Source organism: Eleutherodactylus coqui, chromosome 1, assembly GCF_035609145.1.
Source record: "Eleutherodactylus coqui strain aEleCoq1 chromosome 1, aEleCoq1.hap1, whole genome shotgun sequence".
Lineage (NCBI taxonomy): Eukaryota > Metazoa > Chordata > Amphibia > Anura > Eleutherodactylidae > Eleutherodactylus > Eleutherodactylus coqui.
Genome location: NC_089837.1, coordinates 123,249,198 through 123,260,712, shown reverse-complemented (window position 1 = coordinate 123,260,712; position 11,515 = coordinate 123,249,198).

The window sequence follows — 11,515 nt, the reverse complement described above, 5'->3', positions numbered from 1 at the left end:
ATTCAGCAGGCGGGGATTTTAAATCCCCGACTGCTGAATACTACTCACAGCTGTTTAGAGCAGTTCAGGAGAACTGCAGCCTGCCGCGCTGAACTCCGTCTGCCGGGACCAGGTAAGTATATATATATTTTTTATTTTTACACATTTCTGGATGAATTGCAGGGAAGGGCTTATATATTTAACCCCTTCCCGACAATTCATCCTGCGATCGCTGGCAGCCCATTGCTTTCAATGGAGTTGGCTGTATTGCCGGCTCCATTGAATTCAATGGGCTAACATCGTTCTGCCGGGACCAGGTGAGTATATATATATTTTTTATTTTTACACATTTCTGGATGAATTGCAGGGAAGGGCTTATATATTTAAGCTCTTCCCGACAATTCATCCCGCGTACACCGGCAGCCAATTGCTTTCAATAGAGCCGGCTGTATTGCCGGCTCCATTGAATTCAATGGTCAGTGCTCGTTTAATCGAGAGGAGTACCGCGTGGTGCTCGTCTCGTGTAACGAGCATCTCGAGCACCCTAATACTCGAACGAGCATCAAGCTCGGACGAGTATGCTCGCTCATCTCTAGTATCTACCAAATGAAATGTAACCTATTGCATACTAATTTGAGCCCTATTAACTTCCCTTCCTTTTTGTATAAAACATAGTTGACTGTACAAACAACCTGCTGAGCTAAGTATCTAATCCTCTTCTATGTGATACTGTCTCCCATATTATAGTGGATACATGGGAATACGGACACATCAGATGATTTTTCTTTGCTTTATTCTTTCCTTATGCTCGTACAATCAGGTACATGATACAAACAAGATGTTCTTGTTTGTATCATGTACCTGATTGTACGAGCATAAGGAAAGAATAAAGCAAAGAAAAATCATCTGATGTGTCCGTATTCCCATGTATCCACTATCATTTGAACAAGCCATAGGACCGAATGGCAGAACGGATGTGAGTATGATTTTCTCTGCATGCACAGACTACAAGCACCACAAGCAGCTAAGAAGGTGAGACAACTTCTTATTATGTCTCCCATATTGTAGCCAATGAACGCTGTGTAATTGGATACCAGAAGCAATGCAGCTGCAAATCCCTCACTAACACTTTTGCCCTCCCTTTTTCCTTACTAAGTGAAAGTAAAATATACTTTCTGCTTTCTTTTTTTATATTAACCCTTTCCAATCCACTGTCTGACTTTTTCAGTCATTCTGATTGAAGGCCATACAGCTCTGATGTCGGAAGATGTCCGATAGGGTATTCTTACTGTATATTACTAGCTGCTCCGTTGTTGGGAGCCTCTCCAGCATGTCCTATACTGCAGTACTGACTCTAGCCAGCAGATGGCGCCATTGTATAATGGCATAAAGAGAACCCCCCCCTAGGAAACTCTCAATCCAAATTGGATTGCAAAGGGTTAAAGATAACATGAACCAATAAGTGTTAGCTTTTAATAATCCAAACCTACATACTATATAAACTGATGTATGGGATATAATAGCCACTCAAAGATTTGTGATCATAGTGTCCTTCTGAGTGAAGTGTCGGCACTAATAAATATTCATTTCCTACGTACCCTGGTTGTTGCATCATACATCAGCATCATATTGGGAAAGGCATACTAAGTATTTCCATTGCAAGCAGCTGTGCAATGCTTGCATTCAGCATCTGTGTGTGAGGATGGTTAAGGTGGTATTTTTTTTAGATTCCCATATCTGGCTGCTGACCTGTGTAGGAAGCATTTTAGGAAATTTGATTTTCCCGCAAATTTTGCCAAAAATCAGTTCAGACTCAATTTTGCTAAAATGAGAGTGATTTTATTACCCTTCTAATCAAGACAAGCAACACTAATTCATAGGAGACCAGTGAAGAGGAACTGAGGGGACCACAGAGGTGGAAGGGGGAGTTATTAAAGAAGTACTCAAGGCAGATGTGCCTCTGCTTCTAAGTGTCTCCACAGGATTGCACCAAGCACTTAAAGGGTTTTTCCAGGTAGAATACTATTGATGATCTATCCTTAGGGTAGGTCATGAATAGTTGATTAGCTGGGGTCCATCGCTCGGGACCCCAACTGATCAGCTGGGATGGAGTTTGCTGTCAGCGCCACAAATACACAGAGGTTGGAACGGAAGCAGCAGAAGTCTCTGTAGTGGCCAGCACTTGTAACTACAGGAACGGCTCTCATTAAAATCAATGCGAGTCATGCCTGCAGTTACAAGCATTAGCCACTACACAGAGGTCAGTGCAGAGACTTCCGTTGGTTCAGCTCCGACCTCTGTGTATTTGCGGTGCTGTCAGCAGGCGCACAATCAGCTGATCGGTCGAGTTCCTAAGCGATAAACCCCAGCTGATCAACTATTGATGACCTGTCCTAAGGATAGGTCATCAATAGTATTCTCCCTGGAAAAGCCCTTTAACCCCTTGAGTGGCACGCCCGGAAATTTTCGGGGACGAGGTCCACTGCCGATAGTGATATAGCCCGGAAGATTTCCGGGCTATGTATCACTATGGGAGCTGCAGAGCACAATGCCACAAGCTGTGACATTGTGCTCTGCCTGAACAGACCCAGAGAGAACAAAGCAAGGACTTTGAAAAACAAGCAGGAAGATATTGCCGATCTGCCGGCAATCTCTTGCTTCTAAGTCCTGCTTTGTTTACAGGTTGCCATAGAGACCATTGGCTTGTCAGAAGCAAGCCGATGGTCTCTGTGGCAGGGAGAGCTGGTGCTTAGCTGTCAGAGGACAGCCAGGCACCAGCTCTTACAGCAGAGATCAGAGAAAACCTCTGATCTCTGCTCTGTTAACACTTTACATGCTGCAGTCTGTGTGACTGCAGCATGTAAAGGGCTGTCACTGCAGCATGTAAAGGGATGTCACCATCAGACCCCGGAATGTGATCAGGGGGTCCTGATGGGTCCCTGTGGAAGTCCCCTAAAGGGGCAAAAATAAAAAAAAAGTAAAAAAAAAGTTAAAAATTATTAAAAAAATAAAAATATAGTCTCCCTTTACTTTGTAAAAAATTAAAAATAAAATTACACATGTGGTATCCGTGCGTCGTAATGACCCAGAGAAGGAAGTTAGTACATTATTTAACCCTTAATGACACGGCCCCTTTTTTTCCCATTTCTTTTTTTCCTCCCCCGTTTAAAAAATCATAACTCCTTTATTTATCCATCGACGTCGCTGTATGAGGGCTTGTTTTTGTGGGACGAGTTGTATTTTTCAATGGTGCTATTTAAAGTACCATATAATGTACTGAAAAACTTTTACAAAATTCTAAGTGGAGTAAAATTTAAAAAAAAAGACATTCCGCCATTTTTCAGTGCGCCTTGTTTCTACGACGCACAAACTGCAACAAAAATGAAATGATAACTTTATTCTATGGGTCAGTACGATTACTACGATACCAAACTTGTATAGTTTTTTCTTTTTGCTGTAGTACTTGTATTTTTTTTCAAACACATTTAATTTTTTAAAATTTTCTGCTGCATCTTCTGCGCGCAATAAATTTTTTATTTTTCCGTCGACGTAGTTAAGTAAGGGCTCATTTTTTGTGGGATGTCCTGTAGTTTATGTTGGTACCAATCCAGAATACATACAACTTTTTGTTCGCTTTTTATTTCATTTTTTCTGGGAAACAGGGTGACTGAAAAAATGCATTTGTGATGTTCTTTATTTTTTTTCGGACTATGTTCACCGTGCGGGGTAAATGATGCACTACTTTGATAGATTGGATATTTACGGATGCAGCGATACCAAATGTGTATTTTTCTTTTAGGATTTAGATTTTTTTTTATTAAAGATATGGCAAAAGGAGGGTAATTTAAACTTTTATTACTTTTTTATTTTTAAAGTGTGAAAAAGTCATAAAAAAGAAAAAAAAAGAATTACAGATTTTGTTAATCTTGCCACTAGAAAAATGGAATAAAAAGCGATCAAAATTTTACATCTTTCTAAAAATTAGATAAATGAAGACTGGAGTTCATCCCGCAAAAAACAAGGCCTTCTAGGGCTCTGGCAATGGAAAAATAAAATTAAAGGGGTTGTCTCGCGGCAGCAAGTGGGGTTATACACTTCTGTATGGCCATATTAATGCACTTTGTAATATACATCGTGCATTAAATATGAGCCATACAGAAGTTATTCACTTACCTGCTCCGTTGCTAGCGTCCTCGTCGCCATGGTTCCGTCTAATTTCGGGGTCTTCTTGCTTCTTTAGACGCGCTTGCGCAGATCCGTCTTCTCCCTTCGGCTCCGCTCGGCAGCATTGGCGATTTGGCTCCGCCCCCTTGTACGCATCATCGCGTAGCTCCGCCCCATGATGTGTGCCGGTTCCAGCCTCCTGATTGGCTGGAATCGGCACGTGACGGGGGCGGAGCTACGCGATGATGTGTACAAGGGGGCGGAGCCAAATCGCCAATGCTGCCGAGCGGAGCCGAAGGGAGAAGACGGATCTGCGCAAGCGCGTCTAAAGAAGCGAGAAGACCCCGAAATTAGACGGAACCATGGAGACGGGGACGCTAGCAACGGAGCAGGTAAGTGAATAACTTCTGTGTGGCTCATATTTAATGCACGATGTATATTACAAAGGGCATTAATATGGCCATACAGAAGTGCCTAACCCCACTTGCTTTCGCGAGACAACCCCTTTAATACGGCTCTTGAAATGTGGCGACACAAAAGCAAACCTTTAAAAAAAAATGCTTAAAATGTACAAAAATAGAGAAACATAAAAACTGTATAAACTTGGTATCGCCGGAATCGTGTGAGTCAGAGAATAATGTTATCACATGATTTATTCTACATGTTGAACGCCGTAAAAATGAAATCCATAAAAACAAATGGCAGAATTTCTTTTTTTTCCCCCAATCTCCCTACAAATGTTTTTACAAAAGTTATGCAATACATTATACATACCCAAAAATAGTGCCATCAAAAAGTACAACTTGTCCCGCCAAAAACAAGCCCTCATATGGCTGTGTCAATGGAAAAATGAAAAAGTTATGGCTCTTGGAACGTAACTGCAAAATTAGTTGAAATTCAATGATTAGACCATTTAAAAAAACCTGCCCTGGTGGGTACGACAGGGTGGTAGGAAACCCGCCACTCAAGGGGTTAATATTGATTTGCCCAGCACCATTGTACAAGGTTGTCCAAAGGTATGGAGACACCTGAATAAATGGAAAACAGTGATAGAAAATGCTATCCTGTGTGCAGCATGTTGCTAACAGGAAGGGAACAAATCTGTGAGGGTCTGTGTCCAACATGGTGGCCATTTTGAACTCCATTATCTTGGAACAAAGTTGATTTTTGTAAGCCAAATCCAGAGGGATGCATGTGACATATGAATTTAAGGAGGAATCCAAATCTGTTCTTAAATATGACATACCTTTATTCCTGCCAAAGTTATTATCAATTTTCTCTTTGTTACATACACAGATATGGCTGCAAGATTCACACACGAGAATCAGACAGAGATTGTGCAGTCTCCGAGTCATTGCAGCTGATTAGAGTTGAGCGAATGTACTCTGCCAAGCTTGATGCTCGTTCGAGTATTGGTATACTCAATGGTGCTCGTTACATCACGCCGTGTTCGACCCCGCCCCAGTTTTTGGCTCCTACCCGCTGTGACGTGCCTGTTTTGGCCCCTCCCCGCCGCGACGCAGCACGCACGTCAACGATAAATGTTTTTGGCTGGCAGGCAGGGAGGAGAGAGAGAAAGAGAGACAACCCCCCTATCCCCCCCAAAAAAGCTCGGGAGCCGTCGGCCCACATACAAAAATGCTCGAGTCTCCCATTGTAGTCAATGGGGTTCGTTACTCGAGTAGAACTCTCGAATTTTACGAAAAGCTTGACTCGAATAACGAGGACCCGAGCATTTGGGTGCTCGCTCATCTGTACAGCTGATTTCAATGGTCAGTACCCTAACAGACCACCTATCTGCCATGTTGGCAAATAGCTTACTAAATTTCACCAAACAGGTTCTACGTTGGACCTGCCATAAAGTGAATGTAACAAAACTACCAAAAATAAAGCAACAACAATGGCTGTCCTGGTGTCTTTACGCAGGGTCCCCATAAGGTACATTGCCTTTAAACACAGATTTGGATTCCTCATAAAATTAGCAGAATCAGATGTACCCCTTCCCATTTGAAAATATCAACCTGGTTCCAAGATGACGGCTTTCAAAATGACTGCCATGTTTGACACCACCCCTTTTGGATTTGCACCCTTCGCCTTAGCAACATGCACACACAGGATGACATTTCCAACCACCATTTTCCATTTATTCTGGTGTCCCCATATCTTTGGACCACCCTGTAGATCCTCATGACTGATAATAATTATAAACTTAACACCAATTTATTCCACAGCGTGGGACCACAAACAATACGACAAACACCTGTGATATTCAGTTATTAGGAATCAATCGGGGAGGGGATGATAGGGAGGTACAGGGGCAAGAGATATATACGGTGGGTAAAATGGAAAATGTGAGGAGCCATAGGAAGGGGCAAGGGGCATATTGTGGGATAGTGTGGGAATAAGTTCAGGAGTTTTGGTATGCCTAAGCCACTACCTTTCATGGAAGTTTCTCCCAATCACTTTCAACTGTGAACATGCAATGTGGTTACAAAACCTAATTTCAAGAGCTTTGCGCGAGTGTACAATTTTTTTTAATGGTTGCTTACCTTTGTCTTATACTAATAACAATAGAGTACTTCAAACAGATCAATATGAACACCTCGCAGACTATTGACTTGACTCTGTTAAACTGTAACTTGTAACATAACATGCAACACTTGCATTACGACCATTTGACTTGCCCTTAGTTCTAACACCACTGGTATCATTATTCCAATAAGTCATCAGGGCCTGAACACATAAGGAGCCTCACACTATGATTTCCCTCCACCATGCTTCATAGTCGGTTGTGTAGTCTTCTGTTTTTTTTTTGTTTTTTTTAAATGGTGTTGTGCATTTTTTCTAAAAAGCTCCACTTTTGTCCCATCTGTCCATGGAACATATTCTCATAAGCATTGTGGAACCTCCGCTGGTCTTGAACAAACTTGTGATGGACTGCAATGTTTTTTGTTTATTTTTTTATTTGTTTTTTTTTAGACAGATGTGGTTTCCTTGTGGTTTTTTCCATGAACACCTTTCACACATGAACAGAGGTTTTTGTATAGTCTTCTTTAAGTATTTTGCCCTTGGGTTCTTTCTTTCTTTGACACTCTGAACACAGAACTGAACCTGTCACAAGGATTTCTGGTCATGCTACAACAGCTGATCACATCTAGTCCAGAGATGGTGGTGCCACCAGGTGTTTGAATTAATATCTGTTTAGAGATAATAAACCTCTCACACTCTTATCTATGGACTAATTAAGGATTTACTCTCCAAGCTCATGCTGTATTCAGTGTTATTTATGTCAACATATCATGCCTCGTCTGATGAAAAGGCCTAATTCTACAGTTTTTTTTTGTTTTTTTTTAACCAATTGCCAAATGCTTTATTTTCGCAGCTTCTTGTTATGTTACTGCAATGATATTTTCTTTTTTTGTATAAATTCTTTATTAGAGATGAGCGAGCGTACTCGTCCGAGCTTGAGTATTAGGGTGTTCGAGATGCTCGTTACTAAAGACGAGCACCATGCGGCACTCGACTCCATTACATTTCCTTCCCTGCATGTTTAGCGCCATTTTCTGGCTAATGGACATGCAGGGAAGGCATTACAACTTCCTCCTGTGACGTTCCAGCCCTATCCCACCCCCCTGCAGTGAGTGGCTGGTGAGATCAAGTGATCGTCCAGTACTTAAAGTGGTCCCGCCCGCGGCTCGCCCAGACACGCTGGCAGAGATTAGGAAAGGTGCTGTTGCTCATTCAGGGATAGTGTTAGCGTCTTCAAGAACCCCAACGGTCCTTCTTAGGGCCACATCTGACCGTGTGCATTACTGTTGTGGCTGCTGGGAGCAGTTTTGCACAATTTTTTTTTTTCATCTCGGGCTGTGCAGGCCATTACAGCTATAGCGTAAAATATACAAAGTATAGGGACAGTGCTGGTGAGACAGGGACAGTGGTAGTGTAGAATCCTGTCTAAAAGAACCCCAACAGTCCTTCTTAGGGCTACCTGTGACCGTGCGCATTTTACTGTGTGGCTGTTGGGAGTTGTAGTGCATCGCTATTACCCAGCTAGGCCTTTTTGCAGCCTTGCGTATAATTTTTTTCTGGCTGCAGTTTGCGTTACATAACCTCTCAGCCTCCAACTGTACGCCAATAATTCCATAATTTTTTATACCGCTCTGTGTCTGCCGTCAACTTGACGCACAGCGTGCGGCGACAGCCCCTGATAGAGGAAATGTCATATAGACGCTATATAGCCTTATTCTTTTTCAAAAAAATTTAAATAAAAGCTCCTTCGTTGGGCTACCTGTGACCGTGTGCATTTTACTGCCTGGCTGCTGGGAGTTGGAGTGAATCACTATTGAACGGCTAGGCCTGTTTGCAGCCTTCCTTATTTGTTGTTTCTGCCTGGAGTTAGTGTAACATAACCGCTGTCAGCGTGAAAGTGTACGCCAATAATTCCATAATTATTCACACCGCTCTGTGTCGGCTGTCAACTTCACGCACAGTGTACGGCCACAGCCACTGAGAAAGTCATATACACGCTATATAGCCTGTATTCTTTTTTTTAAAGAAAATTAAATAAAAACTCCTTCTTACGGCTACCTCTGACCGTCTGAAATTTACTGGGTGTCTTGTGGGAGTTGTATTGCATCACTATTGCATGGCTAGGCCTGTTTGCAGCCTTCTGTATCCTTTTTTCTGCCTGAAATTAGCGTTACATAACCGCTGTCAGCCTCCAACTGTACGCCAATAATTCCATAATTATTTACACCACTCTGTATCTGCCGTCAACTTCACGCACAGCGTACGGCCACGGCCGCTGATAGAGGGAAAGCCATATACACGCTATATAGCTTGTATTCTTTTTCAAAAAAATTAAAATAAAAGCTTTCGTTGGGCTACCTCTGATCGTGTGCATTTTACTGCCTGGCTGCTGGGAGTTGTAGTGAATCACTATTGCACGGCTAGGCCGGTTTGCACCCTTCCTTATTCTTTGTTTCTGCCTGGAGTTAGTGTTACATAACCGCTGTCAGCCGCCAACTGTACACCAATAATTCCATAATTATTCACACCGCTCTGTGTCTGTTCTATTCGTAATACACCATGCTGAGGGGTAGGGTTAGGGATAGAGGACGTGGACGCGGGCAAGGACGTGCAGGATGCATTCTGGCCACTACGGATTACTGGGTGTACACCCTGCTCGACCCATGGTACAAGGAGAACCTTTCTACTTTCATTCCCGAAGAGGAAAGGGGTTCGAGAGTGATGCTATACCACAGGACCCTGCGGACAAACTGATGGTAAAATTCCCATCAGACAGCACTAGTGGCCGAAGGCGCAGTTCCCAGGGCAAGGAAGCAGGGGAGGCGCAGAGATCAGGCAGCATGTACAGCACAGGCAGGGGAACACTCTCTAAGGCCTTTGACAGCTTTCTGGCTCCCCAGCAAGACTGTGTCACCGCTCCCCAGTCAAGGCTGAGTCGGCGGGAGCACTGTAAAAGGATGGTGAGGGAGTACGTAGCCGATCGCATGACCGTCCTCCGTGACGCCTCTGCCCCCTACAACTACTGGGTGTCGAAGCTGGAAACGTGGCACGAACTTGCGCTGTATGCCCTGGAGGTGCTTGCTTGCCCTGCCGCTAGCGTCTTGTCAGAGAGGGTGTTTAGTGCGGCTGGGGGAATCATCACAGATAAGTGTACCCGCCTGTCAACCGACAGTGCCGACAGGCTTACACTCATCAAAACGAACAAAGCCTGGATTTCCCCAGTCTTCTCTTCTCCACCAGCGGACAGCAGCGATACCTAAACAATACGTAGGCTGCACCCGCGGATGGAAGCATTGTTCTCTATCACCATCAAAACGTGGACCTTTTAGCTTCATCAATCTGTGTATAATATTCATCCTCCTCCTCCTGCTCCTCCTCCTGAAACCTGACGTAATCACACCGAACGGGCAATTTTTCTTAGGCCCACAAGGCTCAGTCATATAATTTTTGTAAACAATTTTTATACGTTTCAATGCTCATTAAAGCGTTGAAACTTGCACCTGAACCAATTTTTATTTTAACTGGGCTGCCTCCAGGCCTAGTTACAAATTAAGCCACATTAACCAAAGCGATTAATGGGTTTCACCTGCCCTCTTGGTTGGGCATGGGCAATTTTTCTGACGTACATTAGTACTGTTGGTACACCAATGTTTTGGGGCCCTCGCCTACAGTGTAATCCAATTAATTTTTTGCCCACCTGCATTAAAGCTGACGTTACATCAGCTGTGATGGGCACTGCAATGGGATACATTTATGTACAACCGTTGGGTTCCAGGGAGCCACCCATGCTGTTGGTCCACACGGAGTTGTAACTGCATGTGTCCACTTCTAAAGAACCCCAGTCTGACTGGGGCATGCAGTGTGGGCCAAAGCCCACCTGCATTAAACATGACATTACCTCAGCTGTGATGGACAATGCAATGGGATATATTTATGTACCGCCGCTGGCTTCCTGGCACCCACCCATGCTGTCGGTCCACACGGAGTTGTAACTGCATGTGTCCACTTCTAAAGAACGCCAGTCTGACTGGGGCATGCAGTGTGGGCCGAAGCCCACCTGCATTTAATTGGACGTTACATCAGCTGTGATGGGCACTGCAATGGGATATATTTATGTACAGCCGGTGGGTTCCAGGGAGCCACCCATGCTGTCGGTCCACACGGAGTTGTAACTGCATGTGTCCACTTCTAAAGAACCCCAGTCTGACTGGGGCATGCAGTGTGGGCCAAAGCCCACCTGCGTTAAACATGACATTACCTCAGCTGTGATGGGCAATGCAATGGGATATATTTATGTACCGCCGGTGGCTTCCTGGCACCCACCCATGCTGTCGGTCCACACGGAGTTGTAACTGCATGTGTCCACTTCTAAAGAACCCCAGTCTGACTGGGGCATGCAGTGTGGGCCGAAGCCCACCTGCATTTAATCGGACGTTACCTCAGCTGTGATGGGCACTGCAATGGGATACATTTATGTACAGCCGGTGGGTTCCAGGGAGCCACCCATGCTGTGGGTGCACACGGAATTCCCATTGCAGAGTTGTACCTGTCTGTGACTATTTATAAAAAAACGCGGTCTGACTGGGGCATGCAGACACCTTGACAGAATGAATAGTGTGTGGCACATAGGTTCCCCATTGCTATGCCCACGTGTGCAGCTCCTGATGGCGGTGGCACAGGATTATATTTCTCATTGCTTCTGTACAGCATTGTGGGCTATCGCCCCGCCCCTTTTAAAGAGGGTCGCTGCCTAACTGTGCCAACCCTCTGCAGTGTGTGCCTGCGGTTCCTCCTCATGGCAGACGCACTTATAAATAGACATGAGGGTGGTGTGGCTATGAGG